Raw genomic sequence first — 15,311 nt, forward strand, 5'->3', positions numbered from 1 at the left:
CTCTTGCTCAGTCTTGAACTCCTGAGCTCAAACGATCCTCCCGCCTCGGCCTCCCAGAGTGCTAGGATTACAGGCGTGAGCCACCGCACCCGGCCTGTCACTTATTTTTAATACAGAAAGAAGTAAACTTATTTTTCTGTCCTTGGCTACACGGTAGGGACACGTGAGTATTGTATGTGGATGTGTGTGTGTGTGCGCAGAAGAAAGGTGTGGGATTCGGTCTCATGGAATCAAACAGGAGAGGGTCCCAAACATCAGACCTGCCAAATCTACCCATTCGTTCTCGTCCAGAACCTTTAATATCTCTGATTAGCGTCCAAAGTGTTAAACAGTCAGCTCACACAGGCAGGACTTCATTTTAGTTTTTAGAGTTTAATCCAAGAAGAGAGCACTCCTGGGATGGTTCTGGAGTGGTGCACTTACAGCTCACTACAGAGGATGCTGTCAAATGGCTGGAAAGGCAGGTCATCCCGGAGGCAAGCAAAAAGTTAGGTAGGCTAATTTAGGGCACAGCATGGTGGCTCATGCCTGTAATCCTGGCACTTTGAGAGGCCAAGGCAGGAGGATTGCTTGAGGCCAGGAGTTTGAGACCAGTCTGAATAACATACAAGACCCTATCCTTACAAAAATAAGAAAAATTAGCCAGGCACGGGCTCATGCCTGTAGTCCCAACTACTTGGGAGGCTGAGGAAGGAGGATCACTTAAGCCCAGGAGTTTGAGGTTGCAGTGAGCTATGATGGCGCCACTGCACTCCAGCCTGGGCAACAGAATGAAACCCTGTCTCAAAAAAAAAAAAAAAAAGGCTAATTTAGGAAATTCTCAAGAAAAATGTGTAATCCATTCAATCTGTCCCTAGTTATTCATATACGTGTTCAGGGTCCAATTAAGTCTTTAGTCATAACAATACCTCACATCTTCCAGGACAATCTACAAAGCACTAGCACTCACATTATCACACAGGTTATGTTAATACACATAAATGAATCCAGTCTCCATTAGGTGTAAAATGTGTAATACAAGGACTCCTGAAGGCCCATCATGAGCCCAGATGCATTAAGAGTCTCCGATATATTAAAATTTGAAAAGCTGGACCTACCCCTGAGAATGAGACCCTATTATAGGACAAGACAGACTTTGACAACTTATAAATTCAGTGCTCCAACTTCCTGTGGACTTTTTCTATCTCAGGATCACTTTTATGACAATATACCAGGAACATATAATTGTAAGGAAACAAAGAGGCCAAACTCCAAAAATGCAGGAACATAATAAGTTGCTTACAAATCGGATGTGGCAGCCAATGCACACAGAGCTGCCATGAGTAGACTTGCGCCTGGACACGCTTCTTTCCTTTATGTTTTGTGGATTTCCTTTTCCATGAGCTACTTGACACTGCTGTTTACTCTAGCATTGTGGACGGGGCTAAGAAGTACTAATCTGATATGGGTATGGGAACTAAAAGGAAATAAATTTTGGAATTTGCTTTTCACACCACACAAATCCATTCTTAGACAAAATGCCTCTGTCAGGTTTTTTTTGGTCTGTTTTTTTGTTTTTACATTGATTTCTTGGCCATCGGCTAAAAGAAACTGTGAACATTCTGGTACCTCCACAATGAGCATGTGGGAAGTGGTCCATTTGCAACAGGTTCCCTGGACATTGTATTTTATGCAGGCTGTCCTGACGCACTCCACCCATCCCACTCCACTCCACTCCCGCCTGCTATGTCTGGGCCACTTTGTAGTTTTCCTAGAGGTGACATCAGAGGGAGGGCTGAAGCAGTGATAAGGCAGCCTTGGCTATAGACTCAACCCCTTGGGGGGATCAGATGTAACTAACTTAGATGGTGCTAAGCCCAGCTGGGGCTAGGGCTAGGGCTACAACCTGCTACGGAATATCTTAGGTACAATACAGCCTCAGATTAACCTAGTACCTCTTTATTTTTAGGAAACATTATCAAGCTTTCATACGTCCTGCACAGGCTTTCTCCATTCTAACATCCAGCTTCCTCCGTGACAGCAGAGCCAGCCCTAGGAAGGGAGCCCCCTCTGTGCCATTTCTCCAGGAAGTTACACAGCTAGTTATTCACCTCAGCCTCCCCCTTTGCCAGTGGGGAGAACGACCTGAGGAGGGGATACAAAACTATCTGCACAGGCCATGAAGCAGAAGAGCATCAGGGCTGGAATCAGTTTTGGTCTCACGATTTGCAATCCTGTTCTCTTGCCAAGAGGCCAAGCTGCCTCCAATACCCAAAGGGAACATCCAGATAGGTTATTTTGATCACAGAGATTTGAGTCAAGAAGGAACTGATCCTACACTGACAGACTAAAAGAATGTGAACTGCTGTCACTTTAACACAATAAATGAGACTGATGTTCATGTTACTTTGTCAGTTCCATCACTGCATTTTGGGAATAAGAATAAAATCCTATGAATCCTACCCTGAAACTTAAAAAAAAAAAAAATCTGTGGTATATTAGACTTCAATAAAGTTTTAAAAAATCTGTCACTAGAGTACTTTGCACTTACCAAATGGTCTAGAGGAGTCTAAGTCCCAAACGAATTGCCTGACCTGAATGCCATTCCCCTACGAGCCAATTCCCTTGCCCCATGACAGATAGAATTTCCTAGGAGGCTCCAAAGGCAACACTTACATTTCTGGGAGTAGGGCAAACAGGAAGATGAAGTTTGAAATGAATTACAAAATGTAAATTTATAATCTACAGAATATTCATTTTCAAAGGCTCAAAGCATTATAGTAATCCAAAATTACCCATCTTGTACTTTCATTATGCAGAAATTATGAAATAAAAGGTGCATGATGAAAGCAATGTTTTAAAGAGGCTATCATACTTAGCTAGAAATGAAAGAGCTTATCCTCTTAAACTTAGCCCTGAACCCAAGAGCACTTTTTTTTTTAAACAAAGAAAACAAAGATAGGGGACCCCGACCTACAGGATAATATCGTTGTGAGATTATCCTGGCAGGAGTCAGACAGATAAGCTCCAGAGAGTTCCAACAGCCCCACTGAAGAGGAATCTGATTTTATAATTCAAAAGCCTTAAACAATACTGAACAGTGGACTGTCATGTGTCTGGAAAGCATAACCATTTTTGAAGAATGCTTTCCAAACCACGTAATGCTTTTAAAGCTGTTTATCAAAAGAGCTGGACGAGCCACAGTGGCCTGAAACGGTCTGTCAGCTGTTGCAGGGTCGCATGCTCCATCCTGATTTCCGTAAGCACTCCATCATTCTCGGTTGTCCTACTCTCGGCAGACAACAGATGCCAATGTTTGGAGACGTTCGCTACATAACTTTTACCCGACAAACCTGGCTTCAGGACAGATTTCCATGTCATGTGGGGCTTTTGGCTGAACTCTGCTCGAACCCAGAGGCGTATCATTTACAGCAGACACTAACAATAGTTTGGGATCACCTGCTCCTTACAAATGGGTTCAGAGCAAGTTCGTGGCCTCTGCACTGCTTTTCCAGCGCGGTTCTCACACACGAAGGCTGAGAGCCCAGGTGAGTCCCTCCACCCAGCAATTCCAACCAGGTGTGTAGGGCTCAATTTAACTGCCCATTTTGTGTGAAGAAAGAGAATGGGAAGGACAAAAACCCAGCAAAACATATCAACTCCTAGTGTTAGCAACATAGCAAGTGGTCAGCAAGAATTCAGGGACAGGGCATAAGTAAGAGCTACTGAAATAACCCCTGTTTTACTTTCACGTAACATTCCATATTCAGGAGAGAATACTGACACAAATACCATTTCTTGAGCCCTAACTACACAAGCCACATGCCAGGCTAAGTGCTGTACATACATTATATAATTTAATCCATATAACCACCCACTGAGATAGGCATTATGATCCCAATTTCATATGAGTCAAAGGAATCTCGCCTCAGAGAGATTAAGAGGTGGAAAACCTTGCTTCGGGCCATAGCTAAGAAACAGCAGTATAGTGACTCAAATCCAGGGCTATCTGACTCCCCCATAGGCCCCTCCAACTTTGTATTGCAGACATGGGGGCCAAATAGTGCTGTGGGAGCCTCTTCCTGATTCCTACAAACGTTTGGTTTCTTCTTACACTGCCACATTGCTCCTTCCCATTTCTTTTTCAGAACTGGGGAAGAACCTGTGATTTTATGTTCTTTCCACATTTCTTTCTGAAACAAGCGCTTTTCTTTGAAGAAAGACCTCTTGCCCTTGGAGTGTCAAGATAAGAAAACTTTCAGCAACTTCCCTTGGAAACTACAAAACACCCATCAGCACCCAGGATCTAAGTACAGTCGCTCACCAGCTGCTGGCCCCTCTGAATAGCTTTTATGGTTCAGCAAGGGGTGGTGACAGGGCCATGTCACTACGGTAGGGTGTGCTATTTCTTTCATGTTCCTGGGATCTGACAAGAGCCTTCTACAACCTGTTTCTTTACAACACACAGAATGAGAGATTAAAGACCAATACCAGACTCAAAGGTGCGTTGGGACTGGCAACGGCTTCTCACCAGATGTATTATAAATCTTTCTGGGATAGAAGGGCCACAGATTGCCTGAGCAGACGCTGTCCAAAAGTTGCTGTGATGATTAAATGAGATAATACATGTAAAGTATATAGAACCATGGATAGATCATAGCAAAAGCTTAAAAATGTTAGCATTAATGTTATTATTTAATACCAGCAAACTTACAAAGATTGTTTTTTGCAGAATTAAAAGATATGGATTTCAGTAAAACCATACTAATTCAGAGCTATTGGAGGTAGAGGGGAAAGGACATCAAGAAAGGATAAATGAATTAGTGAAAAGTCTAAATTATAGGACTTCTGATTAAATACGACAGATCTAGTCCAGAGACCCCTCTAAAGTGAAAGCAAAGGGATACAAATGGCATGCATCCAAAAGGATAAAGAGAAGGCGTCAACAATATTTTGGAAGCTGAAAAGCAGATGGAAATATGGTGCTGAAATGTAAGCCAGAGGGAGCGGAAGCCAAAAGCACTAAGCTAATTAGTATGGTAGAACCACTAAATTTCAGAAAGATGGAGGCACCAAGTAGCCCTGAAGGCCTGGGGGGTAAAGGAGGAACAAGGAGGCATGTTTGTGAAGTGCAAACAGGAAGCAGATTGGTTAAATCTCTGTACGAGAAGCAGTCGGACCTGTAGTTCCCCTCTCACCCCCATCCAGCCTGCTCCTCTCAACGGAAGACCAGGGTCAACAGGTCCTCACTTGATCACTCCATGGTAAGTCCCCCAAGCTCCACACTAAGAGCTCCTAATTGGCTTTTTAGTGTTTCATCTTTAAATAGAACAGATAGTCAAGAATCACTAAACATCTGAGGACCGTTTCATTCATGAAAGAAAATGGCCAAAAGAAATACATGGAAGAAAGAAACTCGGAATAGTACTAAGACAAAAGCCACCAGTCAGATAAGAGCAGGAGATCTAAGGAGAGAATTTCCAAAAAAAAAAAAAAACAAAAACAAAAACAACAGATAAATTACCCAACACATTGTTAAACATATAGAGGAGAGTGTGTGGATAAATTAGCAATAGGAAGATAGAAAATTATTTTAAAAAGAAAAAGGAGTTATGAATTCCAGGGTAAAAATAGTTGAAAGTAAATAAAAATTTGACAATTAGGAATATGGACATAGAAAACTAAGCAAACAACAATACTAAAAGCATTTACTAACTCTGGGGAGAAAAAACAAACCAAAAAGTTAAAAAAGTAAACCATAGTAACCTATGTGGCTAAGGTTCCCAGTGATACTAATAATAATGTCATAATAATGTAAAAACTGAATACTGATTTATCCCAAAGAATGACCTAACTATATTGAAAAATGGGGAGAGGGAACACATATGCATAGCAACAAGAAGTCCAGTGATGTCAAGAAAGAGCAGTACACTTACTTATTTACTTTAGAAATCTGGAGGTAAATACCTCCCAATTGAAGAAACACCCAGAAGTACTGAAAGTGGTTTCCTCTGGGGGATTAGGAATCAGGGACAGAGAAGGTAGGGCAGTAGATTACTGTTTTTTGTTTTCAGACATTTGGAAAGACTTTGACATTAAAAGTGTGCACATATACTTACTTTGATAAAATTTAATTTGAAAGAAAAAATTTTGTTATAGCAAAATAGTTCAGTTCAAAAGTTGTAGGTTTTTAAACACTGTTCTTATTAATTGTGGAGTAGATATTAAGTAATATTTATTAAATACATATCAGGTATAAAGAATAACTGAAAAATCAAAGGATCATTAGCTAATTTTATGAACAATTAGTAAAACTATAACGATTTCCTTTGAAAAAGCTGTGACGGACTTGGTAATAAAGTGGAAAAAAAATACCTGTAACTATGCCCCAACACACACCATCACATGCAAATGCAATTTTGTTGTTTTCAAGACTAAACAGTAAGTCAACTCACTAATAAAGGGGTATTTCAAGAAAGCTATAGGATGTTTGCTTTAATGAACATGTAAGACTCATTTAAGAACATCAACACACAAACCAAACAGCTTGGTGATTCTCAAGAACCTGGAAGATTCTTCAAAGCAGTTTGTCCTCAATTATTTAAATATTCTCTCAGTACTTAATACCATTTATATGCCTGAAATACAGAAGGAGTTCAAAATTTATTCAATTAATAAATTTATACTGTCAATTTGCCTTTACTTACTAAGCAATGGATCTGAATATCACAAGTTCAGAATTGGCTAAAGTAAATAAATTAATGGGGCCACTCAATAGTTCAACCAAAAATGTAAAAACTCTTTGTGGTTTGCATCTTTTCACTAAGGGATATAAAAGCACTTTACATATGGGAATTTGGCCTGTAATGCCAAATTACATTACAGGTGGGCAGGTGCCAGTTATCACTGCCCTAATTGCGCTGCTGGGGTCCGTCAGTGAAGTCTAGGGAACTGATGAGCCCTGCCCTCTGTCCACCCTGGCATTATTCAGTGAGGTTACCACGGATTCTGGCCAGGATTCCTGTGACCCATACTCCTCATAATGAGAGGTGAGGGTTTGCGCTAACGCCCCTTTGAAGTTTTCTGCAGTCCCTGGGATTTTATGATACAGCTTGGGTCGCCCCTGCCATTATGGATGTTTGAAGTATGTTTGGGGAAAATCTACTAGGAGCTGTCTCTGGTGTTAACACAGAACAACTGCCTCATAAAAACAGCTTTCCACAAGGAGTTCAAAGGAGCTTATCCAAATATTGTGGGTTTGTCTTGCTCCACCAACTTTGCTAGGGCAGAGAGCTGAGGTTTTGGCAAGTAAATTCTAAAATAGATACACCTTCTCGATTACCTGAAAGAGTCAGGGCAGTGCTAACACAACCAAGTGGCCTTTTGACAAGATCTTGCACTTTGAAGTAATATGCTCTGTACTTCCTATGCTGCTGAAATTAAAATTTATTGGATGGTAGGTTAGGTTAAGGTGAAGGACTAAATTAGGTAAATTATTGTAAGAAGTCTTACTGATATGTGATAAAATCTTACCAGTTGTTACTTCAAGAAACCCAGTAAAAGTCAGGAGGGCTGACAACGGTTGGCAGGAGGCCAAAGTGAAGCATCACATTACAGTGGCTCCTATAAGTTTAATTCCAATTAATCCACCATTGCCGATATGTGATACTTAACAGCAAGATGATAGATCATCACCATATTTTCAAATAGAACAGTTTGTCAAAAAAAAATTAACCAAGTATAGGTATATTTGTTGGCTGGTAGCACAAAAGCAGTCACAAAAAATGAGAAGAGTGGTCCTGTTTTACATTTTTGCAAATCTCTTTAAATCTTGCTTAATGGAAAATAGCTATCTATATTCTCATGTCTGCTTCTACATTCAAACTGTTGCAACGTCACACATTGTGTAGCTTCTGGAAAACTCCACTGTACGCTCATTGGAGAATATTATAAAAATCATTATATATATAAATTCATACAAAAATAGGTTTGATGTTATGGATCTTGGGTTCCCCAGGGGGTTCCTAGACCATATTTTGATACCCTCTGTTCTGAAAGAATCCATATGTACAAATTCTGTGCTAATTAAAAACTGGTTTCCTGTATGTATTAAAGTAAATCCATTAAGGATATAGACAAGTAACATTGTTAACTTGATTGAATCATATAAGCCAAATATAATAAAACACTGTTTCTTTCAGAGTATATTGTGATAAAAATGTTCTATTAATTCAATCTATTTTTCCCCCATTTGAAAAATTAGAAACTTGGCAAATTTCAAACTTGGAGAGGCAATCTGGCAAGAGAGTACCAGATAAAGGTATCAAGACAAGAAAACTAAGGGTGAATTCTAAGACCCAAACCTATCTTTCCTTCACCCAAAGTTTACAAGCCATTATTTGTAATACAATACTAAGTCTTGAATTCCTTGCTATTCTCTATGTCTTCCGTGTATCTCAGAATTATCTTACAGTCTGAAGCTCTCTGGGAGCAGGAGAGTTGAACTCAAACCTGGATCTTTTCTTTAAGGGAGATTTCAATTTCATCCTGGGCAAAGATGGATGATTCTGTAAGGGAAAACCACGAAAGACATGGGATAGTCATCAAAACCTAAAAACAAGTAAATCCAATGCCTTTGCAGAGGAGTTCCACAAATTATAAATGGTCCTTGATTCTTCTCTAATGCATAAAATATAAATTTTTCTTAAGAAGAAATACAGACACAGTTCTATTTTTCTTGAAGGTCAACCAAAAATCTCAAATGTGTGTCTTATGTACATACTATTGGGTGTCACACCAGAGTTTTAAAAATTCACTGAACATAGAAGGGACTACAAATTTACAATGGCTAGATTACTTAATTTTTAAATGGAAAAAGACAAAATCAGAAAGCAATTACACTTTCTGTTCATTTTCTTTGCACAAGGACCTGCAGGTTGAGATACATCTTTAAAGATGTACATACCTAAAATCAGTTGATTTTTACTTTTGGAAGCAGGATTATGTGGTTTCCATGAAGTCAGTTAACTCTGTATGCCAAAAATGGCAAAAATTAGACGCTTTCCTTTCTAGAAATGATTATAATGTACCATGACCAAAAAAGTGTTTTTTTTTTCTTAACAGATAATCTTGCATAAAAATGAGTCATGGGATTTCAGAAATGGAAAGGCTTTTCTCAAATACGTGTGCGCATGAACACACACACTTTGCATTTTTTTTCTACAATAGTTCTGAGCTTTCTGTAAGTTCTGTTATAATGAGAATGGCATTGTCTGAGACCCTTGAGTGAAAGGGAGTACAGTGTTTAGAGTTCAGCAAGAAGGAAGAAGTCTTTCTCAGAAATAGGATTTCTCTGCCGTGTTCCTGTGAGAGGAATTTTAACTTATAAGGCATGAAGGACTGTTAAAATGTTTCTTAAAAATATCTTACCCTATAATTTCATCAGCTTAATTTCAGACCCAAGTGAGACATCCAATGCCATTAACAGAGATTTTAATGTTGTTTCTTCTGGGGTTGTTCAGGTAGCATGAGGAATGAGAAAATGATCCATCTAACCTTCAAGCTTTCTCTGGAAAGACCTGGTATGGCAAGATCAGGGAGTGAGAATATATGGCTCTCACCTCATGCATACGTGTGCAAGGGTGAGCAGAAGATAAAGTAGCTGCCACTATATCCACTGTGCCACCTTTGGATAACACGAGAGAGAGATGACACACTGGCTGTCCCAAGTGGCAGACGGTTACTAAGCCAACAGATGATATGCCCAAAGACAAAAAACAGAGCCCCAGGGTCAAACATGTACTAAGCTCTAGCTTTTTACCCTTACCAATACACATGTCCTTATATCGATGCTACCACAGTCTACATTACCAATACACATGTCCTTATATCGATGCTACCACAGTCTACATTACCAATACACATGTCCTTATATCGATGCTACCACAGTCTACAGGACTCATCTGGAAGGAGTGGTTTGAACTTCTTAAACAAGCATGAGGCAGCAGCCACAGGATGGCATGGTACATCTTTCTGGAAAGTTTCATTTTACTAGGTAGCAATTAAAAATACTTCCTTATTAAAACAAACATGGAATAAAATATAATACTCATTTATAGTTTTAAGATAAAATAGGAACTTTCAAAGAAATGCTGAACTTGCTCTGCCCCCAGATACAGGGAATTGTCAGTCTACCATCCTCACCTTAAATGGAACACTGGTGGAAAAACTGAGGTACTGGTGTATCCTAATAAACATTTTAATTTTTACTGGATTTAATTTAATTTTTACCTTTGGAAGTTCCCTAAAGTCTCAATTCAAGCTATTAATAATTCTGCTTGATGTGATATGTATAATATCAAGTATAACAAATGGCTGCTTTCAGAGTAGAACAATTAAAAGCAGTATTGCCAAACTAGAATGAAAGAGTTAGTGGAAACATTCCCTAAGTTCTCTTTGCAGACTTTTTTCTGACCTGTCCAACCTGACTACATTCAGCTCTAGTGACACAAGAGGGTCCCTTTTACCCTAGAGAGTCATGAGTAAGGTGCAAACACTGTCACAAAAGGGCTTTTCCTAAAGAAAATCCATTTTAATTTCACATCTAAGAGGCTATTAACGGAAAGTGTCTTTAACAAATTTTCGGTGATGTCTTGGGAATGTTTTTACTGAGAAAGTCAAATATGCTCATAATAAATCTTTTCTGTGAAATCAACCCAAAGCTTACTCAAAAACTCTCAGAGCAACTGGAATTTACATCTACGCACAATACAAGGGTCCCAGAATTCCAGAACATTATCAGTCCTGATGGCTATATTCTTAAACATTGATCTATCATTATCTTTCAAATTCCCCCTTCCTCCTTATCTAACTTAAGTAACGAGATAAGCTCCAACACTCCTGAGCTCTGCTAAATTAGTTTAAATATTTCAAGTTCTGCCAACTCCCACTTCTACCCCCCTTTCTGGGTCTTGACTAAAAAGGCAAAGAAATATTTTGGAGGAAACCTCACTGTACAGCTTCATAAATCTTCATTTGCTACTTGCCTAAAATGTCATGTACCCCAAAGTTGACAACAGATAGTATTAGGAGAAACAAACAAGCAAATACATGGTACAGGGTCAGACATTCCTCTCTTTTCAAAGGTATTTTTGCCTTCTTCTGTGAAATGGCTATTCCTGCATCTCTACAGCTTTCTACCGAATCATCTGTTCAAATGCTACCATCAGATACCACCGCCACATTGATGCAGAGAACTGGGCACTCTCCCATGGCTTGGTGCCTTGCTTTGGCCTGGTCTGTTTGAAGGGTGGCAGGCTTTTCACATGGCTTCATGGCTTCAATGGCACCCCAAGTGTGGCTGCATCTGTGCCACTTTCATAAGCTTTACTTAGGAACAGACAAATGTGGCCCAATACACGTAGACAAGAAGATGCAACCTGAGCCAGCAGAACGTTGCCTTGGAAAAGGCTTCTTATTTCAGTTCCAAACCACACATACTTGTACAGTTAACAAATGCAGCGGGGGATACTGGTCCACAACATTCGTGTTGAGGCCAAAGGCTCTGCTGTCCTCCGCCCTCTTCTCTCCCCTGCCCCCACCTGCCTTCCTAAGAACTATTAGGTTGCCTAGAAATATCAGAGGAAAGTTAGGTGGCTGTCTTTTTGGAATGCTTGCACACTCCAACAAGAGAAATTTGGAAGTATTTTAATCTAAAAGAACATAAGGGGGGGAGTTCCCTATAAATAAAATCATGTTCAAATAAACACAAAAAGAAGCCAATGTTTCCTGTAAGGCCACTTTTCAGATGGATTACTGGAAGGAGTATTCCTTCACAGTTTTATGGCTTACTTTGCTATCATCTGCTTAAAATTTGGGTCTTTTAAAACATAGATGCTAAGATCTAAGCCTTCGCTTGGATGAAATATTACAAAGGAAGCAGAAAGTCTCATTCCAACTGTAGGCTCAGAGGCAGAACTCTTGGACTCTTGGGTTCTATTCCTGGCTTGGTCCCTGGGCTCAGGTCAACCCTCGGTCAGAATCTCACTTCTAATCCCTTCAAATCATTTGTTAGTCCCTGTTGTCTAAACAGTGGGGAAAAACCCTGAGTAACACCCCTGGATCCTGTTCAATCAACTGGGATAGTTGGAGATGATTATAACTCACTTCCAAGAAACCAGGGTGATTTATCCCTTGGGTAGAACCAGTATGTTCCTAAGAGATATAGTGTCATCAGAACAAACTGGCACTGAAACATTTCTCCACCTGCACAAGATTTCCATGTCCCTTTAATATGATTCAAAAATTATATCACCTATCAGTTTTATAGTTCTTTATAGCTTCCACATTAAAATAACTCTGGTTGGGCTTCAAACCCCCGAAAGGTAGAATAAACAGACAGGTATATTTATCCCCAATTTATAGACGAAAAACTGAGGCTCAGGCAGGCTAAGAGACTTGACCAAGGGCCTAAAGCTAATTAAGCAAGGGGCTTGGGACTCTGACCTTTTGTTTTCCAGGTCAGGTGCCCTTTTCTAACACATGGTTCCTCACGAATAACCCTACCTTTGGACCTGGACAAATGGACTGAGGGAAATTGGTGCAAGGGCTACTTCTTATCCCTTCAGAAGAATCTGTAATGCCTTTTCAGTGCAATAAAGGACTGTGATCCACTGTGGTCCCCAATTAGCATGAGGCTAACATACGTCCCACTCACCTCTGATAACTTCTGCCATGGATCTGCCACTACTGACGCCTCCAAGAATAGAAAAGGCATATAAAAACTTAATTCCCCTGCCCTTGAGCATCCATGTCCATAGGCCCATCACTACCTGGCTGCTCCTCACTTATCATGTGGCTTTTGTTTCTAGGAAGAGGGAATGGTTAGGCAGATAGCTATTCCATGAAATGAACAGTTAAACTTCAATTAGGCTGCCCAATTACTGTTTGCTTCGAGGCAAGCTGTACAACTTTTCTGTATCTTGGGTGCCTCATCTACATGGAACTCTAAAATATCAATGGGCTATGATAACTAACTGGCAGTGAATGGTTCCACCGTGCCGTCACTAGGTATGGCTCCCAGTGGAGCACATCCTAGAGGGCGTGGTCTCTGCTGCCAAGATCCTGACAATGCCAAGGTGTCAGGCCAGAGGAACCAGAGAGAGAAAAATGCATGATGGCCAAGACGCTGAATCACGTCAGGGTTTATTCAGCTAATAGTAAATCTTGAGTCAGCAGAGAGGAGATTGTGCAGCATGCCATATCTTGACACTAACTGACTCTGATGCGTGTGCAAGAGAAATCCAGCGAGGACCACCCAGTGCAGTGCAGCAGTGCCGGGCACAGAGTCAGAAGACGGGCCAGGTGTGAGTCTGGCTTTACCCTCTCCCACCAGCTGTGTGGCTGTGGACAAGCCATGTCACTTCTCTGAATTGTCTTGTCCTCGTTTGTAAATGAAGTATGAAGACTGAGTGAGATTGCACATGTGGACGCACCCGGACAATGACTGGCACTTAACTGATGAGTCCCTTCCTTCTGGTGCTGCACACACAGTTCCCTTCTACCTGGAACATGATCTCCCTTCTCGTCACCTGGCCAGCTCCTCCTTACAGTCAGGCTTCGTCTTCATACCACTTCCCTAGAAAAGCCTGTCTTGACTACACTGACCACCAGGTTAGCCATCTTCCTCTTCTAATAATACAGTCGCATAGCACCCTGTAAATCTTCTCTGTGCCATTTATCATACTTATAGCAAGTAATTATTTACCTGCTTGTTTCATGTTTGCTGCCTGCCTTGATCACATGCTCTTTGAGACTAGGGACAGCTGTGCTTTCTGCTCCATTCCCAACCTTGCGTTCACAGGGAAATTTTAATCAGTATTTACTGACTGGAAATGAACGGATGGCAGCTATGTACTGGCTGACACTAAATCAAATCTTCCATGGCAACGCTGGACAGCTGGTAAAAATGACAAGAACACTTTCTGCAGTGTGTCTGCCTATGTTACTTATGCCCGTAAAAAGGATGAAAACCTCATCAAGACTTTCAAACTGACAATGTACAAAATTCAAGTGATTTCTTTCTAGTTGACATGATTAAACTTTACAGCACAAAATAATCTTTACAAATTTTAACACATGTATACCTTAAACCCTTTTTGAAACAAATCAGTCAACTCCTTGGCCGTTTTGAGATGTCAAGAATAAGGACAGTCCTTTGAGAACTCTCAGGGGTCTTCTGCTTTATCATACTTCATTAAGTCTTTATCTTAATGAAGTACTGCAAATGGACTTCTTGGGTATTGAGCAGAAATGGAAAAACTAACTGGAAAAACCTCTGAAGTCTCCTGACTGCCCGCCACTCCACACAACTTCATAAAGCCTTCAAAATATACTCAAGGATTGTTTTAGCTTTGTATCTGAGAATAGAATGTTACTCAACTAAAGTAAACTCTACAGCTCCTTTTTTTAAAAGCAGCTGCTTCCAGATGGAAGACATTCTGGCAAAACACATTGCGTGGCTCCAGTCTACAATCTAAGCATTTCCCCCACAGTTATGTGTCTTCAGTAAGGTTTCCTGGTGACAGACAAATGGATTCACTTTAATTGGGGATGATTTCACTTCAAATCCTATTTGAGGGAGCAACAGGGTGTGGACGTGGCCCAGGCCCTAGGCATTCTGAAAGGGCGCACATCTATTATCCAGGCAGCAGCAAAAAGCCTTTTGGGCTTAAGGAGAGTCCAGCTTGGCTGGGAACTGTAACATTCATTATACCCCTCATTGATAAGACTCCCCAATTAGTCACTCTGGAAAAGAGGCTAAAATAGGCCACTAAAGCGAATAGCTAAGTTAAAGTGGTTGGGTTCGGTGGGATTTGGAGCTATATGGGCTGTCTCTGATTCCCAGTCTCAGCTGGTATCAAGACAAGATAGAGGTTGGGCGCGGTGGCTCATGCCTGTAATCCCAGCACTTCCGCAGGCGGAAGGATTGCTTGAGGCCAGGAGTTTGAGACCAGCCTGGGCAATTATAATGAGACACTGTCTCTCTTAAAAAAAAAAAAAAAAAAGATAAGACAGCATCCCACAGTGGAACTGCAAACTTGCATGGGGGATGCGGAGGTTTTCTTTGAGGTTGGAGGACTGGCTGGTACTTTCAAGTAGAAGGCAAATTAAGAAGGAGCAGACCCACATGGTAAACTGCAACTGCAGGGATTCTAGAACTATACCATGGGGCCTAAGAGCAAGAACCCACACTATAACCTACTAGTTTTCTTCACAGGTATGTAGGGATACAGTCAGCTTTGTGAACAGGGGAGTTTATAACAATGTAATCT

At 40.6% G+C, this 15,311-nt stretch overlaps 1 protein-coding gene across 1 annotated transcript in view; it reads right to left on the reverse strand.

The window, feature by feature from the left end:
• VPS13D (vacuolar protein sorting 13 homolog D (S. cerevisiae)) overlaps nt 1-15,311 on the reverse strand; it is a 237,909-nt gene that overhangs the window by 32,126 nt on the left and 190,472 nt on the right. The gene's annotated exons all lie outside the window — the stretch shown is intronic.

This window comes from Propithecus coquereli, unplaced genomic scaffold (genome assembly GCF_000956105.1).
Source record: "Propithecus coquereli isolate 6110/MARCELLA unplaced genomic scaffold, Pcoq_1.0 Scaffold77, whole genome shotgun sequence".
NCBI lineage: Eukaryota > Metazoa > Chordata > Mammalia > Primates > Indriidae > Propithecus > Propithecus coquereli.